The sequence below is a fragment of the Lynx canadensis genome, chromosome F2 (genome assembly GCF_007474595.2).
Source record: "Lynx canadensis isolate LIC74 chromosome F2, mLynCan4.pri.v2, whole genome shotgun sequence".
NCBI lineage: Eukaryota > Metazoa > Chordata > Mammalia > Carnivora > Felidae > Lynx > Lynx canadensis.
In genome coordinates, this window is record NC_044320.2 from 63026499 (window position 1) to 63050129 (window position 23631).

The 23631-nt window shown below is 40.9% G+C and overlaps 1 protein-coding gene across 8 annotated transcripts in view; it reads left to right on the forward strand.

Annotated features, from left to right (window-relative positions):
* NCOA2 (nuclear receptor coactivator 2) overlaps positions 1–23631 on the forward strand; it is a 293273-nt gene that overhangs the window by 157624 nt on the left and 112018 nt on the right. Inside the window, exon 1 of one of the 8 annotated variants that reach the window (XM_030303988.2) lies at positions 8611–8742. The exons of the other annotated variants lie outside the window; for them this stretch is intronic. The gene's annotated coding sequence lies outside the window, so the exon portion shown is untranslated. Of the gene's footprint in view, positions 1–8610; positions 8743–23631 lie in introns of those variants that run through there. 8 annotated transcript variants of the gene reach the window in all.

Here is a 23631-nt window from a genome sequence, read left to right on the forward strand (position 1 = left end):
GTGGTGGCAGAGACTGGTATGAGAAATGGACTGTGAATTACCCTGAGATGAGTGGGGCGAGGAGAAATTTCGAGTTGTTTGATCTGAAAGATGTGTATCACATATTTTCTCACTTAGCTATTTCTCCTATTTCTTGGCAAATGGAGACCTTGCTGTTTCCAAGGTCCTTTACTCACTGCATTGCTATGATGGAGCGTGCAGGTATAAAAACCACAGAGAATCCAAATTAAGATCCTTGTTTCAAGACACTGAGAGCAAACATCTCTGGAATATAAACCACTGACTTCAGATTTGTGTTATATCCATGCAGCTTCCCTAGAGAGGAGTTCAAGTCTATAGTCTTTCAGATAAGGACCCTTTACCCCTTATAGTTTGTCAAACTTTAATAGCTAACCCACATATCTATTTCTAGGGGTCGCTTGTTTTCGTCAGTATTCATGGTGGAAAAGATTTGACCTCACTAGATGCTTGTAATTGGATCCTTCGGAATGAGTGGGAAAATAAAGTCTGGATAGAGCTTTGTCCTTGGCCTCCCTTGATGTACCCTCCATTTTATTTCAAAAATGCAAAAAGAGCCAATTTTATTCTTGTGCTTAAATCCTCCTGTTTATTTAACAACTGTTCATTGCAGGATTTTGTTAGATGCTGCACTGGTGTAGGAGAAGAGTAACTGATTGCCCCTGGGGGTGAGGAGAGGAGAAGAGATTGATCAGGGGATGCTTAGCAGAGATGGCGAAGGTTAAGCTGATTCTTGGAAGATGGTCACCAGGCACTGGTGGATGTACAGGACGCTCCAGGCCTTTACTGCCCAACACAGAGCCACTAGCTACAAGTGGCTTTTGATCACTTGAAGTGTGGCTAGTGGGAATTGGGTGCGGAATGCACTCAGATTTTGAAGACAGTGCCAAAACCAGAATGTAAATTATCTTAGTAATTTTTCAAGTATTGACTGCGTGTTGAAAAGATACTATCTTGAATGTAATGTGTTAAAATACGATAATTGCACAGGTGCCTTTTGACTTTCAATGTGGCTACTAGAGAATTGGTGGCTCTCGATATCTTCTCTTGTCCCTGTTGCTCTGAGCCAAGAGGACAGCATACATAAAGGGAGTTCTTCTAGATGACGCACCTGTGCCAGACGTGGGGATGCACCAGTACAGACCCTTCCCAAGCCCGTCGTCTGCTAATCAGTAACCAGATTAGAAGTAACCAGCAATTTGAAAGTCCACATTCCTTGGTGGGGAATAAAAGGACCCTTCATGATCTGGCTCTGCCCTTCTAGATTCATGCCCCAAACATTCTCACCTACAGATACTCTCCCGTGTTCCACATTTAATGAACTACAGCTCATTCTCATCATTCGCAGGAGTTACGTTCTATAAAGTCATGGCAAACACTGAATCAGTGAATGCTGAGCCATTGCTCCAAGGGGAAATAGAGTAACAAGTTCTAAATCTCTGGTCACAAGGTTTTAGTTATTCAGTTAATACATACTCTTATTTTAAGTGTGTTTCTGTTAAGGACACTTTATTTAACATACGTTGTTGATTCATTAACATTGGACTTATGACCAACAGCATTATAACTTATGCTGGAATGAAACTTCTCTAACACACACATATTTTCTCCAGAAGGCACGTCACAGCCTCTTGTGCTTAGGAACACTAGAGAGCACTTCAGCACGGTGCTTGGAGGCCATTTGAAACAGGGAAATCACCAACAAAGAGCACAAAAATGTAGCCCTGAGTATACTGCACAAAGAATCCTCATTTTACAGTGTAAGAACTGAAACGAGGAGGCAGTGTCACCTTGTTCAAATAGGAAGTGCTATTTGTGGAGTACCTTTAAGGAGCCAAGTATCTCAGATAATAATGACTGTTAATAAAGGCAGCTCTTTTATGAGGCAGTTTCTATATCTCATTTCATTTCCATGCAAACTTAGGAGTGATTATTATTTCTAAGTTTTACAGACATGGAAACTGAGGCTCAGAGAGGTTAAGTGCCTTTCCCAAGGTTGCACAGCGAGTAAATGGTGAAAGCAAGAGATGAGCCAGGCTTTACTGACTCTGGGGCCAAGTTAGGGGATGCAGTTAAATAAAGCTGTCATTCTCAACAGGACTTTTGTCTTTGGTGGGAGGGGTGGAGTTGTAGTTCATGGTCTTCAAATTCCTCCTGCTTCCATGTCTGTTTGATAGCCTAAATATTGAAATCTGGAAGACCTGAGAATGTGATTTGATTCACCCTGAAGAAAGGTTGAGAACCCCTATGTATTTGTTGACTGTGGTGGCAAAGGTCCTGTCTGTCTGCTTCAACTGCTTCTGTTTCACCAGCTCATCAAACATTTCAAACACAATACGTATCTTTTCTTCTGCCTCGTTACTTTGACTCATTCGTTGCGCCTTCTACCTCTATTAACTTGGGGTTTCTTTCTTTGTGTCTTTTCAACTTCTCTCTGCCCACTGAACAGCTCTCGTGTATTCCACAGACTAAGAATCTTTAGACTCCCCTTTCACCATTATCTTTGCCTCGATGGAACTTTTGTGCCAGATCCCTCCAGCAGACCACTGGGCAGCCTGTAGATCGGACACCTGCATCGAGTGCCAGGAAAGCTGTGTCCCATGGAGTCTCCTGTGTGAGGAGCTGCATAAAAGCTGCCTTGGAACAGCCCATTGAGGGTCCTTAGGCAGGCCTGTGGGCGTGGATTGTTAGGTCCAGAGTGGATGCAGTGGAGTCTGGTACCATGTGACATTTACTGAGAAGATCTACGGGACTCTGCGTCTTGTGTTTCTTCACATCTGAAAGTAAAAGACTGATTTAAATTCCCTGACTTTTCTACTTGGTTGTTTGTAGAGTTGAGTCTTTGATTTAGATAAGCTAGTATATATGTTTATTATCAGAGTCAACCGTTGCTGAGTTACGTACAGCTACCTCTGCCAGCGTTGAAATAGAATTTCTGCAATGACCCAATCCAGAGGCCCCTTCTGGCTTCTCTGGCTTGATCTCTCATCACCTCCAGATTATTTCAACTCCCAGGTAACCTTAAGACAGCTGGTATTAGACTCTGGAACATAATTTTCTAATGTACTTGGTTGGATATGTTATCAGGGCACCTAGGATTAAGTAGGAGGAGAAGCAAGGTAACAGATGTAAGCAGGAAGTTGTTTCTTGTACAAGAGTTATTGTGAGCAGAATGTACCAAAGTGAAAGAAATCGACCCAATTATTGCCAGGCATGAAAAACACGTTTCACTGGTATAGAAGGACTGAGCTGCGGGTATTGAGATAAATGGGGGCACAGGTGAGCTTATGGAAGCCTGGTATAATCCTAAATGTCTAAACCACCTAAGTTCAGCATAACTTTATGGTTCAGGCAAGTAATGCACTGTATTCACTGTGGTTACAGTTGGTACCTGAAGGTTATGGGATTAGTCTGAAGGCTGGAAATGAACAGAAGCCCATATAGGTATATCATAGTGACCTGAGAACTCAAAAGGAAATTCAGGGAAAGAAAGTCCGTGTTTCCTTGATGATGCCAAGAGGAGAGAAGAAAATCTGATTTCATTCATTGCTTTGTACGGTCATTGGCTTTTGGTTCCTCTGTTGGACGTTCAATTCCCATTGGAAGTGAATATAATAATTAACAACATGTGGTAATGCCAACCACATCTGGCAATTCTGGTGTCAACTATTTGTCCCTTTCATGGTGTTACAGAGGAGGATCTCCATGGATGGACATTCTACAAACTTTGATGGTGATATGTTCTTTTCTTTTTTCTAATATTTTACCTAGACCATTTTCTTGTACCATCATTGACAGCTCTCCCGTTATATATTTTGAGATAGTTATTTAATGGCTTTTATTAGAGAGTGTGAAGAAGTGTGGAAAGAGCATAGAATTTGCAGTCAGAGCTTGGTTTGAAGCCTAGTGACTTAAGTTTTAAGCTTTGAGACTTTGGGTAAGTCATTTGACTTCTTTGAATCTGCTTTTTCTCTGTAAAACAGAGGGCAGTATCTGCTTTGTAAAGCCCTGGGAATTAAATAAAATGACGCAGTGCCTAGGACAGTGTGTAACATTTAATAATTACCAAACACCGAAGATACCTCTTCTCTATGAAATATACTTCCAGCACACTTGGTGTGTTTTCTTACCTATGTATGTTTCATTTCCCCAAGTAGTTTAACACACATACACCTGCTTATTTAAGTAAGTTCTTAGTATCTGTTCATTGACTAAATTCCCTGTGAACCTGTTATTCCTAACTTTGGGAGCAATATGGAATCTCATGCTTCTGCCTGAGTTGCAGATTTTTAATTTTGCTTTTATTTTCACAATCTAAGAGGACATTTGCTATGTTATGTGTAGCATCAGGTCATTTGGTTGATTCACATTGAACAATCAGTCAACAAAAATCCCCTGGTTATTGTCACCTAAGTGATCATCATCTTGGTTTCCCCTGTTTAGAACTTTATGCAGTTATTCTTTTTTTTCAAGCTCGTTGCAAGTTCTTCCTTTCTTTTTGTGGATAGTTGCTCATGCTGGTTATGAAGACTGTAGTAACCTGCTAAAGCTTTCTTAAATTTTAAAAGATTCCAAAACTTGTACGTTAAAATGAAAACTTAGAGATCGTGGTGGAAAATCCTGAAAGGAACGATCTGTTAGGGGACAGGAGACACACCCAGGCACGAAGGTCTGCATCTTCATTAGGTAGAGAGGCAGGTACTGCAGGTAGCCCTGGAGTTAGCCGCTCAGATTCCGGTCTCAATTCTGCTGCCTCTTGGCTGTATTTGATCTTGGACGTGTTATTTGATTTTTCTGGGCTTCCGAGGATGATAATAACAGTGGCTTCCTAGGGTTTTTGTGAGAATCAAATATAATAATACAGGTGGTAATAGAGGTATAACATAGTAAATGTTCACTGATGCCACCTGTTTAGGTGAAATAACTTCATGCTGTCTAGCAGTTTATAAAGCAGTTTTCCAATGAACTTGAATTAAGTGCTTCTGGTCAGGCATTTTGATAAGGGCCTAGTATAAAAAGGTGAAACATACTTAGACTTTGCTCCTCAAGGAGCTTAAAATTCGGTAGTGAAAAAGACAGCAATAATCATAATCTATATGGTTAATGGTAGAGTTATATATAGGCTATTAAAAAGGGAATTTAACGTTGGGGAGAGGGAAATCTGAGCTAGGTTCTAAAAGATGAGTGGGAATTAGCCAAAAAGGGGAAGATACGTGGTCTATTCCATGTATGTCACAAGAAAGAGATGAAAAGCAACTAGTAGGTGAGGAACCGTGGGTAGTCTACCTTACCAGGCCAAACAGAATAGGATGGGAGCTGAGCCTGGAGAAATAGACAAGGGCCGGACCATGCGTCTTCTGTGGCGTTTGAGGCAGCACAGACTTCTCCTTGGAAGGAGTAGAGTCTACTAAAGGTTTTAAGCAGGGACATTATGTGGAGGTAAGGGAACTTACGTTAGACAATCCAGGTAAGAAATGGTAAAGAGCTGAACTAGAAGTAATGATTATCATAGTGACAAGAGGGGAGACTATTTATGAGGCAAAGTCACATTATTGATGATACGATGGGGAGGATATGGAAGTTTAAAGATGATGTTCAGGAGCGCCTGGGTGGCTCAGTTGGTTAAGCGTTTGTCTTCAGCTCAGGTCATAATCTCACGGATTGTGGGTTCAAGCCCCGCATCGGGCTCTGTGTTGACAGCTCGGAACCTGGAGCCTGCTTCAGATTCTGTATCTCCCTCTCTCACTGCCCCTCCCCCACTCATGCTCTGTCTGTGTCACTGCCCCTCCCCCACTCATGCTATTTAATAAAATAAAATATTAAAAAGATGTTTAAAGATGATGTTCAGTGGATGGGTGCTCTTTCAGGTGAGGCAGTTTGGGGATGGGAAGAAGGAATTGACGAGCTTAATTTTGGGGGTTGGATTGTGAGGTGGAAGCTGTGCGAGAGAGGTCAAGGCTGGAAAGAAAGATTTGGGAAACCATGGAAATAGGTGATACCACTAGTGAACGTATAAAACTGAAGTTCTGAACCCTATTTGGACATTTGAAATTACGTGGAGAGTTTTTAAGCAAGATGCTGCTGGTCAAACCACACCTCTAAAATCTCTGATTTAATGGGTCTAGAATGGTATCATGGTCATCTTGTTATTTCTTTTTGTCAATATGTGTTTTTTAAATTGTAAATTGGTAAAATATAGTAACATAAAATTTACCATTTTAACTATTTGTAAGTGCATGGTTTAGTAACATTAAGTACATTCACAAAGTTGTTCATTTCCAGAAGTTTTTAATCATCCCAAGCAGAAACCCTGTACCCATTAAACAACAACTCACTTCTCCTTCTCCCCAACCATTGGTAGCCTCTATTGTACCTTCTGTCTCTATGAATTTGACTATTCTATATGCCTCCTACAAGTGAAATCATGATATGTGGCCTTTTGTCTCTGACTTTTATTTTTACTTAATGTAATGTTTTCAAGGTTCATCTGTGTTGTAGCACATGTGAGTATTTTACTCCTTTGAAGACTGAGTAATATTCCATTGTATGTATATACACATTTTGTTTAATCATCTGTTGATGGACATTCGGGTTATTTCCATCTTTTGGCTATTGTGAATAATGCCGCCAAGAATATGAGTGTTCACGTATCTGTTTTAAGTCCCTGCTTTTAATTCTTTTTAGTATTTAACCCTGAAGTGGAATTGCTGGATCATGTGTATGTGTATTTTTTTTTTAAAGCTCCCAGGGTCACCTAGGTGGCTCAGTCGGTGTCTGACTTCGGCTCAGGTCATGATCTCACAGTTCGTGGGTTCGAGCCCTGCATCGGGCTCTGTGCAGACAGCTCAGAGCCTAGAGCCTTCTTCGGATTCTGTGTCTCCCTCTCTCTGCCCCTCCCTGCTCATGCTTGCTCTCTCTCTCTCTCTCTCTCTCTCAAAAATGAATAAACATTAAAAAAATTTTTTTAATAAATAAAGCTCCCCAAGTGATCTTTAAATATGCAGTTATGGTTGAGAGCCTATGATACAGAACAAGGGTACCTAATCTGGAGGGTCCATGGATGGTCTTAGTGAGTTGGTGACTTCTTAGGAGAATTGTAAGCTTTGTTTTGTATATCTGTGGTTTCACTTTTTGGCTTTGATCCCGTTCATAACTCCAAACAGTTTATAATTCCAAAGTGGCGCTAAGAATCACTGTAGAAGCTAATTTTAAAATAGACAAAGATTTGAATAGACATTTCTCCAAAGAAGATACGCAATAGCCAAATAAGCACATGAGAAGTTGCTCAACATCATTAGTTATTTGGGAAATGAAGATGAAACCCAACAATGAGGTACTATTTTATACCCAGTAGGAGGGCAATAATTTAAATTAAAAAAAAAAGGGGGGCGCCTGGGTGGCGCAGTCGGTTAAGCGTCCGACTTCAGCCAGGTCACGATCTCGCGGTCCGTGAGTTCGAGCCCCGCGTCGGGCCCTGGGCTGATGGCTCAGAGCCTGGAGCCTGTTTCCGATTCTGTGTCTCCCTCTCTCTCTGCCCCTCCCCCGTTCATGCTCTGTCTCTCTCTGTCCCCAAAAAAATAAATAAACGTTGAAAAAAAAATTTAAAAAAAAAAGGAAAACAGTAAGTGTGGACATGGATATGGAGAAACTGGAACCCTTGAACATGGCAAATGGGAAAATAAAATGGTATATCCACTTTGGAAAGCAGTCAGGCAGTTCCTCAGAAAGTTAAACAAAGAGTTACTATACGACTACCAGCTTCATTCCTAGGTATATATCCAAGCGAACTGAAAGCTTCTATCTATGCAAAAACTTGCACACAAATATCCATAGTAGCATTACTCCTAATAGCCCAAAAAATAGAAACCCAAATGTCCATCAGTGATGAGTAGTTAAATAAAATATGGTATATCCATACATTGTAATGTTTGGCCATCAAAAGGAGTAAAGTACTGGGACGCCTGGGTGGCTCAGTCGGTTGAGCATCTGACCTTGGCTCATGTCATGATCTCGTGGTTTGTGAGTTTGAGCCCCACATCAGGCTTGCTGCTGTCAGCACAGAGCCCTTTTCAGATTCTCTGTCCCTCTCTCTCACTTCCCCTCTCCCCCTCTCAAAAATAAATAAAACATTTTTTAAAAAGGGAATAAAGTACTGAAAAGTGCTGCAGTATTGCTGAAATTTGAAGGCATTATGCTAATTGAAACAAGTGAGACACAAAAGGCCACAAATTATGTGGTTTCATTTATATGAAGTGTCCAGGCTAGGCAAATCCATAGAGATAGAAAGTGGGGGTAGATGCTAAGGCATGGGTGAGAAGGGAGTGAGGAGTATTTGCATAATGAATACGGAGTTTCCTTTTGGGATGATGAAATGTTACAGAATTAGATAAGGTGATGGTTGTACACTTCTGTGACCAGACCAAAATCATGAAATCTACAAGTCAAAGGGTAAATTTTGAGAGGGGCTGGCTGGCCCAATCGATAGAACATGTGGCTTTTGATCTCAGGGTCATGAGTTTGAGTCCCATGTTGGGTGTTGAGATTACTTAAATAAATGTAAAAAGATAAAAGGGTGAATTTTATGGCTTGTGAATTATACCTCAATAGAGCTGTTAAAAATAATTTTTATAAAGAGAGGAAGAAGAAAAAGAAGATGACTACTGATGCGAGGATTGGCCGAGATAGAGGTCCAGAGAACAACAAAGGGAAAGAGACTGGAGAAGAGTAAGTAAGCCGTGTAGGAGGAGGACCTACAGAGTGCTCTGTCATGGAAGCCTTGGAATAGAGAGATTCAGGAGGGATCCCTGGCGGGTATGCGATCATGATGGGCAAACACAGCAGAAGGGCTAAGTAATACAACACACGGTACACCAGGAGTTCTGCAGGTTTGGCATTCGAATGTTCTGGAAAACTTAGAGATGGCATATTTACTGGAGTGATGGGGAAAGAAATGCAATTGTTTTGGATCCTGAAGTGAGTGGAAGGGAATTGGAATAAACCACAGGCCTACATTCCCTTATTTGAATCTCAAAATTCAACAAACTCTGAAAATGGAAAGGTTTTTATAACTCATTTGGCAGTAAAACCTGACCTGAATGGATGTGAAATGATTTATAATCTTCATTTGTCCCACTTAGTGTGAATATTCATACATCTCGCTGCAGAAATAATATTGAATTCGATTACAGAATGTTTCCACAGGTCCCTGTGGGGATGTTATGATATATGGTATATGCCACATATTCTCCCTAAAATTAACATGTATCTATCTATCTGAGTTCTACATTCTGTGGCCCCCAAGTGTTTGGGGTAAGGGACCACACATCTGTTAGTCTTTGGACAGGTCTGACTGTGAAGGAAAGATGGGAGATTATGAGAAGGATGCGCAATCAGGGGGCATGGTGTTTGTTCATTTGTTTGTTTGTTTGTTTGTTTTTAAGGATGGATTTGATCTGAGTGTGCTTATAGTAGAGAGGAGGAGGTTGAAATTTTGGTAAAAAGAAGCTTGGTAGCAAAGTCTCAGAGAAGGTGGGGTAGGAAATAGGAAATGGTGTAGGAGTGTTAGTGTTTACAAGAGGAGGGATCGCGCGTCCTCTGAGACACCAGGAATGAGGGTGACGATAGCAATGGGTATCTTTGTGAGAAGGAGGAAGGGAAGTTGAGTAAAGTCGGATTGAGCAGCTATTTGTGGAAGTGGTAAAAGCTGGAAATAACTGTCAGAGTAAATAGAAGGAGCTGACTTGAGAACACATAAAAGAATTAGCAGGCAGGACTACGGGTCTAAGTCAAGTGTAGAAAGCCTTGAGTGTCTGTGGGGCTATTCTGCCCCTTAGCTATATAATTTTTTTTCTGTCAGGGCTCAGCTTCTCACTTAAAGTTAAGGGTGGAGAAGTCTTGGGATTGAGTTTTGAGGGGTGAATCTTATGAGAGGAAACGTGTGAAAGGGAACTGAGGGTGCCCGGGGTCTAGTGGTAAGATCTAGTGGTAGGGAGTGGAGTGAGTGGAAGGGGCAAGGGACTAGGGTTCCTTATACACTGAAGACCAGTCATTGAGGAGAAAGTAAGAAAGCTAGTGTGCTAGGAGATGGGGCCGGGGGTTGGGGGGGTAGGGAGTGGCATGAACAGTTGCCACAGTTCTGGGTGATAAGAAGGTTCAGGGTACGATCACAGGAGGCAGTGACTAAAGTGAAATGGAGGCGAGCTTTGTTGGAGCTGAGACAGATGGGGACATATGAGGAGAGGTGTTAGCTCATCCACACAGACTTTGAAATCACTCAGGATGATGACCAATTTGGGTTGAAGCGGAAGAACTAATCACACACCAGACTCTTCAGTAAATGTGGAGGATTAAGTGGCATGTTGGTAAATCTCAGACTTGAAAGCAGATAGAGGATGTTTCAATGTCATGGGTTTCAAAAAGCAGTTTTTTATACAAGGCCACCCTGTAATAGAGTGATGGCCAGTAGCTGGTCTGAGGAGCGTGAAGAATATGACCCCACCTCCTATCCCTAGTATGTGTACAGTGAGGAAGCAAGCAGCTTCTGGAATGGACTACAGGAGAGCCAAAATGGTTACATACTCTGTAATAGATTAAGGATACAGGGGAGAGGGCACCCTGGACGGCTCAGTTGGTTAAGCGTCCGACTTCAGCTCAGGTCATGATCTCACAGCTCCTGAGTTCAAGCCCCTCGTCGGGCTCCGTGCTGACAGCTCAGAGCCTGGAGCCTGTTCTGGATTCTGTGTCTCCCTCTCTCTCTACCCATCCCTTGCATTCTCTCTCTCTCTCTCTCTCTCTCTGTCTCTGTCTCTGTCTCTGTCTCTCTCAAAAATAAACAAACACTAAAGAAAAAAAGATACAGAGGAATTTGTTACAGGGAGAGATGCAGGGTAGAGTAGAATTGTTACAGGTTATATTAGGGAAGAAGCACAAGACAGAATAAGAATAATAGGTAGTGATTAAATGTAAGAGTAGTTTTATCTTTGCTGAAATTCAAATACCGAATATACTAGAGTGGAAAGGTTGTGAGGGTTTTTCCTTTCCTATTTAAAATTGTTTTTATTTTATTTATTTTAGGTATTTGTTTTTTTCTTTTTAATGTTTACTTATTTTTGAGACAGAGAGAGACAGAGCATGAATGGGGGAGGGTCAGAGAGAGGGAGACACAGAATCTGAAACAGGCTCCAGGCTCTGAGCTGTCAGCACAGAGCCCGACGCGGGGCTCGAACTCACGGACCGCGAGATCGTGACCTGAGCCGAGGTCGGCCGCTCAACCGACTGAGCCACCCAGGCGCCCCTTAGGTATTTGTTTTTGTAGGTGTTCACATTATTTTAATAACAAAGATATTGAATAAATAATGTCATCCTGCGTGTTTGCACTTAAAAAATAATTTTTTTTAACGTTTATTTCATTTTTGAGAGAGACAGAGCACGAGCAGGGGAGGGGCAGAGAGGGAGAGGGAGACACAGAATCTGAAGCAGGCTCCAGGCTCTGAGCTGTCAGCACAGAGCCCGATGCGGGGCTCAAACCCACAAACCATGAGATCATGACCTGAGCCGAAGTCAGATGCTTAACCGACTGAGCCACCCAGGCACCCCTTGCACTCTTTATTCTAGACTGCCAATACTAAGATTTTCAAAAAATTCATCTTGTTATCAAGCACAATAGCTATGTTTCGTGTCATCTGCCTATCTGACGAATAGATGCTTTTTTTTGAGTGAGTGACTAAAAAAATAAAGCAGACTAGACTGGAGAACTTCTCTTTGTTTATAACAATTAGTTAATTAATGCCAAGAATGGTATTCCACAACCTGGACTAATTCTTCATTGTCATCCAGCCCTGTAGTTCTAAGTCCTCCTGTTCCTTTCCAGTGAGTGCTAGTCAGACTTGGGCCCGTCACCAGGAGTCCTGCAAGAGACGTGGATTTAGCTGGCCCGGGGCGGGACCAGGAAAGTCATATTTTTAAAAGTTCCTTGGGTGATTCCTTAGCCAGATTTGGGAACCACCAGTGGAAACATTTTGCCTTCGTCTCCGCAGGAGCATTATGGGAGACGCCTAGCGGACTTGAACATAGTGTCTCTGCCGTATCCCTGACTCAGCGGTCTTTCATCAAAGCAAAAATGAAGTTCTTATAAGCATTTTAAAGATCTTCAATTACCAGAAATCAGTTTAAATTATAAAATAATGTCTTGCCATGATCTTCAAATTAAAAAAAAAAGTATAATACCTATTATTATTGTGAATTTTGGTGAAATGGGGACTCATGTACTCTGCTGAGGTGATTGTAAGTTAATACAACCTTTTTGGAAAGCAATTTGATAATATGCATAAATGGACTTAAATACAGTCACACTCTTTGATCTAGTAATTACATTTCTGACTATTGAGCCTATTGATTATTGTTAATCAGAAATATGGATCAGTATTTATATAAAAGATTTTTATTACACTATTATTTATAGTAGTAAAAAGCAGAAGCTATCTTAATGATTAACTATAGAAGATGATTAGATTATGGTATCTTCATATGACACATAGCATAGAACCACTAAAAATCATGTTTATGAAGACATTTAATATCACAGAAAAATTTTAGTGTGTAACATTAAGAAAACAAAAAGCATTGTAAAATTGTGTGTGTGTGTGTGTGTGTGTGTGTGTGTGTATGTGCTTAATTATATGTATACCTACAACACATTTTAAAATACTGAGTAAAGGGCACCTGGGTAGCTGTTGGTTGAGCTTCCAACTCTTGATTTCAACCCAGGCCATTATCTCACTCTTTGGCTTGTGGGTTCAAACCCTGCCTTGGGCTCTGTGCTGACAGTACAGAGCCTGCTTGGGATCTTGTCTCTCCCTCTCTCTCTGCTCCTTCCCCCTTGTGGTCTCTTGGGCCAGTGCATGTGCGCTCTCTCTCAATATAAATGAACTTTAAAATACTGAGTGGAAAGTTAGTGGTTCTCTGGGGGGTAGAAATATATGCAACCTTATTCGTTAGCATTTTGTATTTTCTAAATTTTCTACTATGAGTATGTATCACTTTTAAGCAAAAATAATAAAACTTTTTAAAAATAAAATTCTTACTTTAACTTCTTTAGCAAAATGCATTTGGGATGAATTGTTAGAGAAGTTATTCTTGCTCATAATAGTCATCGGTGTATATTCTAAATATTTGCAAAGCACTCATATGTCTATTCCACAATTTTGCCAGGTTATCAGCACCAGGCTTAAAAGGTTGTTGCTGTTGTTGTTTTCTTGTTTTTTTTTTTTTTTATAATTACAGCTTTGCTGAGATATGATGCACATAACACAAAGCTTACCCTTCAAAGTGTACAATTTCAGGAGGTTTTAGTTGATTCACACCTTGCACAACCACCACCATCTAGTTTCAGAACATTTTCATCAACCTGAAAAGAAACCCTGTACTAATTAGGAGTCCCTCCCAATTTCCCTTTCACCCTAACCCCTGGCAACCATTAATCTGCTTTCTGTTTCTATGGATTTACTAATTCTGGACAGTTCATATAAATGCAGTCATACACTATGCAGCCTTCTGCGATATCCTTTTAGCCAGCCTTCAGCCCCTCCCCGCTCCAACACTGCCAGAAACGTCATTTATGCCATGACCACGCTTATCTTCCTATCTCTGTGACTTTACTACCTTTGGCTCAGAACTTTTCATTGTGCCCCTAGCTTATGAAATCAACAACTACTACTCATTCTGGCATTTGAGGCTTTCTATGTTCTGACTTTACAAACTAGGCACTTAATAAATATCCAGTGCGTAAGTGAATCCAGTGAATAAAACGTACTCTGCCTTATCTGGCCCTTTCCTTCCCCATCGGGGAAGAAGATAATTACTATGAATTAGTTGGATTTCAGGTCACGGATGGGGCAAGAAAATCTCTCGAGTTTAGGGCGGTGGTAAACCTCAGCAGGCATCCGATCGCAGGGCTTGATGGAGGGCCGGCTGCCTCCAGGGTTCCTCATTCATTCAGGCTGGGCTGGAGGCCAGAGTGTGCATTTGTGACCGTTCCTGGGTGGCACCCAGGGCCGCGGTTCCAGGGCCTGACAGCAGGCTGGGAGGAGAGGTTGGGTGAGGAGGGAAAGATCTCCCCAGCTCCTCAGCTGTCGGGCGCCATGTCCCGCCGGCAACCCTGGCCCGCCCTTGCGGTCCGTTAACTCCGCTGCATTGGTGCTCTGCAGGTGCCTAGTTTCCAGTGCCCTCACCACCACCCCGGCTTCCACTTTGGAAAGTTGTGCCTGTTCTCCAAAACCCAACTCAGGGGTTCCTAAAGCCTCTGCCACCCCTCCCCACAACAAGAAGCAATTTTCTCCTTATTAGCACTTTGTATTTTTCATATACTGTATTCTCTGTTAGTTAATTCCATTCTTGTTTCTTCCTCCTCAATCTTTGATTTCTTGAGATTAAGTTCAGTTTCTCACTCAGTCATTGTACTGCTGTGTCCGTAGAACACAGTAATTTGCCCTTAGCAGCTACTCAGTAATTATCAGTGCAGTTGAACATCAGAAGGAAAGAAATGCAAATAGATTTTTAAATTAAAACCCTATAATTTAGGTTATGTTTTTAATACTAAAAAGAGATCTACCTGTATTAATTAGAAACTTAAATCTTACATAAAACTTAATCGCCCAGGCCCAGATGTGTTTTTGCCCTAATAGTCATTGCTGTAGGTTTTGAAACAAACACTGGCATAAAACAAAACACCAAACCAAAGAAATCATATGCCTGTGTCAACACGAAGACACATGTGATATATTGTGATATCTCTGAGAGCCAGCTTAATTTTCTCCACGTTGTCTCGCCCAACTGCAACCAGGGCTTGAGTTTCAGCTGAATGAATTCTTATCCCTTTGGTTTTGGTACCAGACAAAGGGAATATTATATAGTTAGCTGTCTCTGAGGTGTCCAGCAATTATCTTACTTTCTTTTAAGTGTCATTTCAAGCCGATTACCTGTCTGTGATGGTTAAATAAGGTGCAACGGTCTTACAGATCTTTATCCAAAGGTGTAGGTTTTACAAAACAATTACTCTTCATTCTCTCAGTGGAAGCACGGTTTAGGACTCATGAAAGAAAAAGGTGGAGAACAATGCATTCTGCAATAGGAGTCTGTTTTAATCTTTTCAGTGCCTATTCTGGGCCACCCTAATTTCATCCATTAAATTATTATTATCCATAACACCCTTTTAGCTGATTTTGGTTTCAATTCGTGTCAACTATCCGACGGGTAGTTAGAAACCACCATTCTTGAATCCAATTATATTTTTAGTTCTACACGGTACAACGCCCGTCCATCTGAAGCTAGTAAGGGGAGAAGACCCTCCATTTGCGGCTCTCTGGGACACCTCTGCCCTCTTCACAAAGTCCTCAAAAGCCGAGGGCTCCCTGGCCTCTGATCCCGAGGTCAGAGAGTGGAGCTCTATTGGAGCTCTACAGTCACAACAATAACGTGATTGTTCTTCTAAAAGCTGTTTGTGTGTCCCAAGTTTGAAACCTAAACTGAAATATAAACTCTCATAAACTACAGTGTGGTTAGTATTGATGGTTACCAAAATCCACCATCTGAGAGAGAAAAAAATGGTTAGAGTGTTGTGGCTCGTAGTTTTAGGCGCCAACTTTATTTTGAAAAATGTCTTTAGAGTGTTGGATTGTCGTAAACCAACTTTTCTAAATTCTAGTAATTCTCGGTAAATCATTCTGTAGGTGTGTGTTATTTGCAAGGAAAAGCGCTTAATTTGGTTTATTTTTGGAAGACCAAATTGGATTATGGGGGGAGGAGGGTGTTGGTCCAGAGCTGCCCTTCGCTATTTTTAATGGCAGCCATCGCCTCGCAGCAAATAGCGTTCGGCGTTATTGTAACGATGTGACCAAAAGAAAGTTTATAGGAATTTGTATGGTGAAAAATGATTCAGAGGTCCTCCCACCAAACCAGGTTTTTCCTTCTTGCTCATTTTCCACTTCTGTAGAAGAGCGGTAGAGAACAGAGAAAAAACACATAAAAAAAAAAAGTATTTCAGAAAAAGACTTCTGAGCCGGGTTTTACTGTAGTGAGGAAGCATAATTTAAACTGCCAAAAGGGCTTGTTACCACGTGCCAGTTTCTTCTCCAACCACAAGCGTTTGATTCGGTTCCTATTCTTTATCCCTGGGGCGTGCTTAAGAATTCTGCCCCTACTTTGTTTTCCTGTTCGATTGCAGATAAAGAACTCCGAAGAAAGTCTGGACTTAAAATGAGTGAGAATGAGAAAAAGCAGGAAAGAAGGGGTATCCTGAGTGTCCCCTGTGGAACCCAGAAACTGCAGTGGGAGGCAGCAGGGTGAACGCTGGGAGAGTGCCACGGACCCTCTAATGGTGCAGGAGAAAGAAGTGTTGTCTTAATTTTCTGCATCCCTGCGCTTGGGAACAAGGAGCAGGGAGTCTTTTTTTCTTTCTTTTTTTTTTTTTTTTAAATGTTTGTTTATTTTTGAGACAGAGACTCATGAGCATGAGTAGGGGTGGGGCAGAGAGAGAGGGAGACACAGAATCCGAAGCGGGCTCCAGGCTCTGAGCTGTCAGCACAGAGCCCGATGCGGGGCTCGAACTGACGAACTGTGAGATCATGAGCTGAGCCGAAGTCAGACGCTTAACCCACTGAGCCACCCAGGCGCCCCAGGAGAAGGGAATCTTTAATTCTTCGTCCCGGAGTCTAGGAAACCTTCATAAAGAGGCTGGCTTTTCAGCTGAGCTTGAGGGCTATGATTTTCCTGAGGAAAAAGAGTAATTTTAGTAACCTTTGCTGGAAGACTCTTGTCATTTGTGTATTTTTCTTGCTTTAAGAGAGTCATGTCAGTAGGAGAGAAAACATGAGAAAGTTCCTGAAGTAAAGGAGAATAAATGATGAGTCCAGAATGACCAAGAACTTCCATCTTTCTTATATAGAAGAACTTTGGGTAAATTTGGAGAAGAAGTTAGTTGTAAGATAGTTTTAGTAGTTTGGAAACTATTGTAGGATATATATTTGATTTACCAAAGGAAATAATTTATACTTCAAATTCCATTTAAATGAAATCTATTTCTAATTATTTGGGGCAGTCTTTGTGTTTCTTACTTATTATAAGGTAACCTTACCTGATTTTATGCAATATTCTTCCTAAAAATATGGATGTAAAAACCATGTACATTTATAATTTGCATTCCAGGAGCTGGTTATTTAACGAATCTCTTTATGGTTTGCTTGTTGTTTTGTTTTTTTTCCTAGCAGCACAACCCTCCTCCCCTCCCCTCCCTTCCCCCTTCACTTCCCTCCCTCTTCCTTCCTCTCATCCCTCTCCCTTTTTTTCCTCTTCCCTCCTTCCATTCTTTTTGTCAACTCATAAAAGTCTGATGTGTTAATGAAAGGAAATTTGGAAAATAGAAAAATTACATCCATAGTGTCCATCAGAACAATTTAACTGCTAATATCATGGTGAAGTTTCTTCCGAGTTTTCCTGTAAATTAATCTTCTCCATCTGTTTTCACCAGCAGCTCAGATTATTTTGTAAACGTTTATATGCTATCAAATTCAACCTATAATAGCTACATTTATTAGATAAATCCTTACCAGGTGCCAATCACCATTGTACTCCCTTTACATTTCATGCTCTGAACAAACTTAAAAAGTTACATGTTATTATTTCTTGAAGAAATGAAGAAAGTTCAGTTCAAAGAGGTTAATTAACATAATTAACATAACTAATATGGGATATTCCCAGGATTCCAAACCAGAGTGGACAACAGAAGATGTGCTCTGAGCCACTACATTGTATAGCTTCTCATGACTGCATAATAAATTCTATTATGAATCTTAGAGTTCTGTTAGAAAGGCCTCTGCTCAGATGTCACTCTGTCAAGAGAGAACTTTCCTGACCACCCATTTAAAAAGCTACGTTGTTCTGTAAAGTGCTAATCACTATCTGATGTAATAAATGTTCGTTTTACTATTTCTTCCCTCTCCACTTTCTTTTTTTTTTTTTTAATTTTTTTTTTTCAACGTTTATTTATTTTTGGGACAGAGAGAGACAGAGCATGAATGGGCGAGGGGCAGAGAGAGAGGGAGACACAGAATCGGAAACAGGCTCCAGGCTCTGAGCCATCAGCCCAGAGCCCGACGCGGGGCTCGAACTCACAGACCGCGAGATCGTGACCTGGCTGAAGTTGGACGCTTAACCGACTGTGCCACCCAGGTGCCCCCCCTCTCCACTTTCTTATTAGAATGTAAGAGTCATGGACAAAAGACCTGGTCTGTTTTGTTCACTGCTGTATCCCCCGATATCTAGAACCAAGCATGGCACAGTTCGATGATATTTGTTGGATGATTGAATGACCTCGCCTCCAGGTTACCTTTGCGTAAATACCGATTTGCTTAATCACCCTCCGTTGGGACTGATCGGCTAGAATAATGCCATGATTACTCCCCTCTGTAAATCACAGGACTGATGCTCCTGTACCCTGAGAGCTCCAGGCTGGTGGGCAACTGCAGCCTACTCCACACGTTTCTACCCCGCACTGACGTTACATGTCTGCCGAGAGCCAGCTTCTCACCTATACTGGTTCCTGCCACTTGTTCTTGTAATTGTATAATGTACTTAAATATGACGTAGATGATTGTGATGGGAGTTTGAAAAGACATATATGTTTCTATAGAAACCAAGACAAATGCTTTAAAAACCTCAAATGGACAAAAATTGCTGTCAAGTAAGTGTATGCAGCATATCTATAATGGGAAAAAATAATAAAAATATACCTCATAAGATCTTATAAGAAATCGGGTTATCTACAATTTCTAGCTCTATTTTAGATAAACGAAAATTGGAAATAGTAGACGATGCTTAATGATATCAGTACAAAACTCCAAAGGAGACTGATACTCAAATGTATATTTTTATGTTTAAAGTTAAAACAAAATGATTAAAGGGAGTAGGCGCTGAGAAGCCCGGGCGGCTTAGGCAACTGAGCATTGATTTGGGCTCAGGTCGTGATCGCAGGTCATGGGATCGAGCCCCATGTCGGGCCCCCCCCTGAACGTGGAGCCTGTTTAAGATTCTCCCTCTGCCCATCTCCCCTGCTCGTGTTCTCTCTCTCGCTCTCTCAAGAAAAAAAAGGTAGTAGGTGTTATTTTCTATAATGGTTCTTGATACCTAACTTTTAAAATTAACCAATTACTACTTCCGATTCTGTAGGAAAAGAAGGATTGTAGTGTTTGGAATGAAACTCTATGTTCTTAGTGTGCCAGGGAAAATCTCTAGCTGGTTTTGTTATTTCAATAATTTCATAAGAAATTCAACAATAACAATACGACTTCATTTCTCTTCGGGGAATAATTGCTTATGAGCTGAAGCATGATTTCCTTTCTGCACTAGAATGTGAGCTTCAGGAGGACAGGGCCTTCATTTTGTTCATGGCTCTATTTTCAATGTCTGCAACGGTGCTCGGTGCATTAATTAGGTTTTGAATGGATAGATGAATGATTCTAAAGTAGGTACGTTTTTTTGTAGAAAGATGTTTTGCATTTTGCAATAATACCAGTAGGCTTTTCGCAAAAAGAAAAGTACTTCCAAAGTATATATTCACTGGTAATCAGATTAAATTAAAATATAGTGCTTTCTATAGTATGTAATAATTTGTGTTTCTCTCTTCAGTGAAAGTATTGAAATACAGGAACCTCAGTGCTCACATTGCAGTGGTTAAGAAATGAGGAAGTGTTTGGATTTACTTATTAGCTCTAAAACTTCCTAACTGTGGCCATGGTCAAGTTGCTTTATTCTATATCTCTGTTTCCTCATCTGTAAAATGGGGCTAACCATAGGTTGTTACAGGCCCCGAAGCGGTTCGTATGTGTAAAGTACATAGAGACTATCTGCCAAGCTAGTAAGTACTCAGTAAATAATAGTTACTACAATTATACCGGAGTTTGACTCCTGACCTGTCATTTATTATCTGTGTGACTTGGGCAAATTACCCGTGGACACAGTCAGAGAGGTTAGATAATCTGTAAGGGAAAGAGAGAGTGTGTGTGTATACACATGTATATAAACATAAAAATGGGGATTTTTAAGCCCGAAAGTGTGTGCAAGGTACTTAACTCCTAATAAGTGCTTCATGAATGTTAGTAAACACACACACACACACCCCAACATACAATACTATGAGAGAGGACTTTCATTTATTTAGTTAAAAATGTTTTGTTACCTGGAATCATAAAAATGCCCTTCGTACAGAAACAGATGATCTTGCCTTTGGCATTTCAGTAAGTTTTTCTCCTAAATTAAGGAAGTTTTGGGTTTTTTAAATCTCATAAAGAGGTTTAAAATGGGTTTCAGAATAAAGAAAGATAAATGAATTTTAATCTGGACAAGTTCTGAAACTCCAACACGAGCACCCCGTTGTAGTTCTTGGTTTGATGACGTCTTTCCAGAATCCTGAGCCTTCAGTGAACCCTGGTTTTTGGAATACCGACCAGGGGCCGAGTATACCCTGCTGGAAGGGGAGGGCCGCGCTTGTGTTTCGCAGGCTGTGCGGCCCCTTCTCCCTGCCTTCCCTGCCAAGGCCTTATTGAAACCTAGCCTTGCTATTCCTGGCCGGCTTAGCGCCGGCTGACGGCTGACGGCGCTGGGGAGAGAAGCGGCCCAGGGCCTGGCTATATTAAGGAACTTAGCCTATGAGCATTCAGAAAGTAGAAACCGTCTTCTGCCACTGATGTCAGGCTAGACATTTTCCCCCCTGTCGGTAGTGATAGTTCAGCGCAGGTCTCTGCTACTCACACACCCGGCGCTGGCTTTTGCTGAGATGAGACTTGGCGAGAGGATCTTTTCCTTCTTTAAGACGTACGCGGATGATGGAAATGTTAACGGCAGAATCGTTGTGGAACCGGTGAACGCGCGCTTGGCCATTTATTTGATCATTGCAGCACGTGTTCAAGAGCCGCTGCTGCCCATTTGCAGGCTAATGTGTTTATTCCAGTCTTCCCAGTGGCATCTTGAAGTGTCTTTCAGCTAAAAAATTCATGAGTATTATTGGCTTTCAGTCAGAAAATGGAATATGTCTTCTAGTTACTGTCTAATATACCACTTTAAGGCCATTATACAAAAGTAAATCTAAGAGCATATTGAAAAGGAAGGAGGTCCGCAGCTTAAACATTTGTTTATACGCTGTATTACTTTTCTGTGGAGTGAGAAACAGCGTAAGAGGAGGTAGGTGCCGAAGCCATTGGACTCGGAGCATAGTCGTACCGAGTTGTAGGCTGTGTTTTCCTCTTTAACTGTCTTCAACTGCAAACGGTTCGTGCTTCATCACTGAAAAATCAGATCCTGATAATAGTGGTTTGTGTTTGCCTGGTTGCAGCTGAGTAAAAAGTCAGGTGTGCAGTAAGTTGCTCAAAACTAGTGAAGTTAAAATGAGAATTGGCTTCCAAAGAAGATGCCTTTTCTTCTGTATTGGTATGAAGTGAGTTTCCTAAAACTTTACAATCTGTTGTCACTGTATGAATTAACGTGCAGTTTTACAAGTTTGATTCTGTAGATACGCACTGTAATGTGTGAGGTAAATTAATATTGTATGAAAAGCAAGAAGCAATGTAATGTTCTGTAAAGATGAAGGTGAAAGTATTCTTACGATCTAGTACAAAAGGGTAATAACACTCTGGGGAAAAGAATGTACCATTTGACTAGCTACAATTTATTTTGGAAATACTGTGTAGCATCCTCTGTCACTGTGTTAAGTGCACTAATTCTTTTGCCAGTGGAAAGTAAAAAGTTTGATTTTTTCCTTGTGCTCTCATCCTTGCACTTCGTAAATCTGCATGGTTGTACTTATATTTGCAGGTGTGTGTTGGCTTATTTCTTTGTTTTTTACTTCTTCTTTGCTTATTTGTTCTTTGTTTGCTTACTTACTTTGTTTGCTTACTTATACACAGCAGTGTGTCCTTGCATAATCTCTGTATTTACTGCAGAGAATATTTAGTTCTAGCCAAGAGTTGGGGTCTTGCCAAAATAACGTTTGCTTCGGGTAATTTTGTCCACTTGACACTTTGGAAAGAGGTATTTCCCCTCCTCCGTCAATTAGAGGTCTTTGTCTCTGTATCGGCTTACTGACGTCCAAGGTCTGGCCATTCTCTGCTTTCTGCCTTTCTCAGTGATCTATCTACTCCAAAAGCACATTTTGCATCTTTAAGCATTAGATACTGTTTTCCCTTAGACTTATCAGAGACTGGCCCAGAAATTGTTCTTTCTGAAAGTAAAGAGATCCCCCCCCCCCCCGCCCAAGAACACCGTATACTTTATAAGGGAAAAATTGTTGCGAGTTTAGAATGAGCAAATGTTTTCACTTATGATAAAGGAGTAATGAATACATCTTTAACTGCTGAGATGGGCGTCTGACCGATGGAGGGCTGAGAAGATTATCCTTTCGTGATTTAATAGAATAGAAATAGAAAGGTGTTTCAGTGAAGATTTATGTACAGTTTCAGTATTGCTTGAGTATTTCTTAGTCTTACAAAGTGCATGAGGAATCAGACTACAGGTTCCCCAGCAATGTCATGTATCTCCCGTAAAGAGAATTCAGAAAGAACCTGGAAGGCCTTGGAGGCTATAAGAAGCCTCTCTAGTCTCATATCAAGAACTAGATGATTTATCAGGTATCTCCTCCTCTTGTGAGTGTTGATAAGAGAAGTTGTTTCAACAGCTCTTTGTATGTCATTTCATTATAAATTTCATCTCAAAGTGAGGAATTTCAGAGAGGGTCTAACTTTTAAAAAATATTGCTTGGAACTAGCAACAGAGAGATCTGATGTTGATCACTCACTGTGTTTGGATTTCAGCAACAGTATTATCCTTATTTATTCTTTAACTGAATTTGTTCCACGTATAATAAATCTGACAGTTTTACAGGCCTTGTTTGGAAGATGGCCAGTACTGATAAAAGATAAAATGCACATTATCGTTTGCATGAAGTCTGGATGATTAATTAGCTTTAATGGTATGAGACTGTATTGTGAGCAACAGCTTTGTTACCCTCTAAGTTACACTGATGAATTTCATGAAAGGAAAGTACAGTTTTTAATTGTGTTGAGGCTCAGCATTGCATTTTGCTCTCTGTCATGATGCTAGGGCTATCGCTGGCATTGTTCACCTCTCCCAGAATACCGTCACTTTGGAAAAAAAAGCATGCCTTAATTCTGGTGGCTGTAACTCTACCGTCTGGTTGATACAAGTTGGTATCAGAGGACGGAGGGGAGGACATACAGTCGCAGTGAGAGCAGGACTATTGTTTGTTGTAGATAACGAGAAGGGACAAATTGAAACTCCTTTTCCAGACTTGTCCTTTCACAGCCCCCCGCATCTGGTAGAAACTGGCTTGTTCTCGATGACTGTAATTACCATCAGATGCGACCCAAGAGTTTACTTGTGTCTTTTTCAGTTTTTGTGATTTACATTGAATAGTTTCAGAACTAAGAGTGAAACACTCAAGAATTTTGATTTCATGTGAATGTTGAAAATGTGCAAAAAGTTTAAGAAGCTATTAATTTAGGCCTGCTTACAAATTAAGATTCCTAAACCTTCACTGCTGCCCTTCGCTTT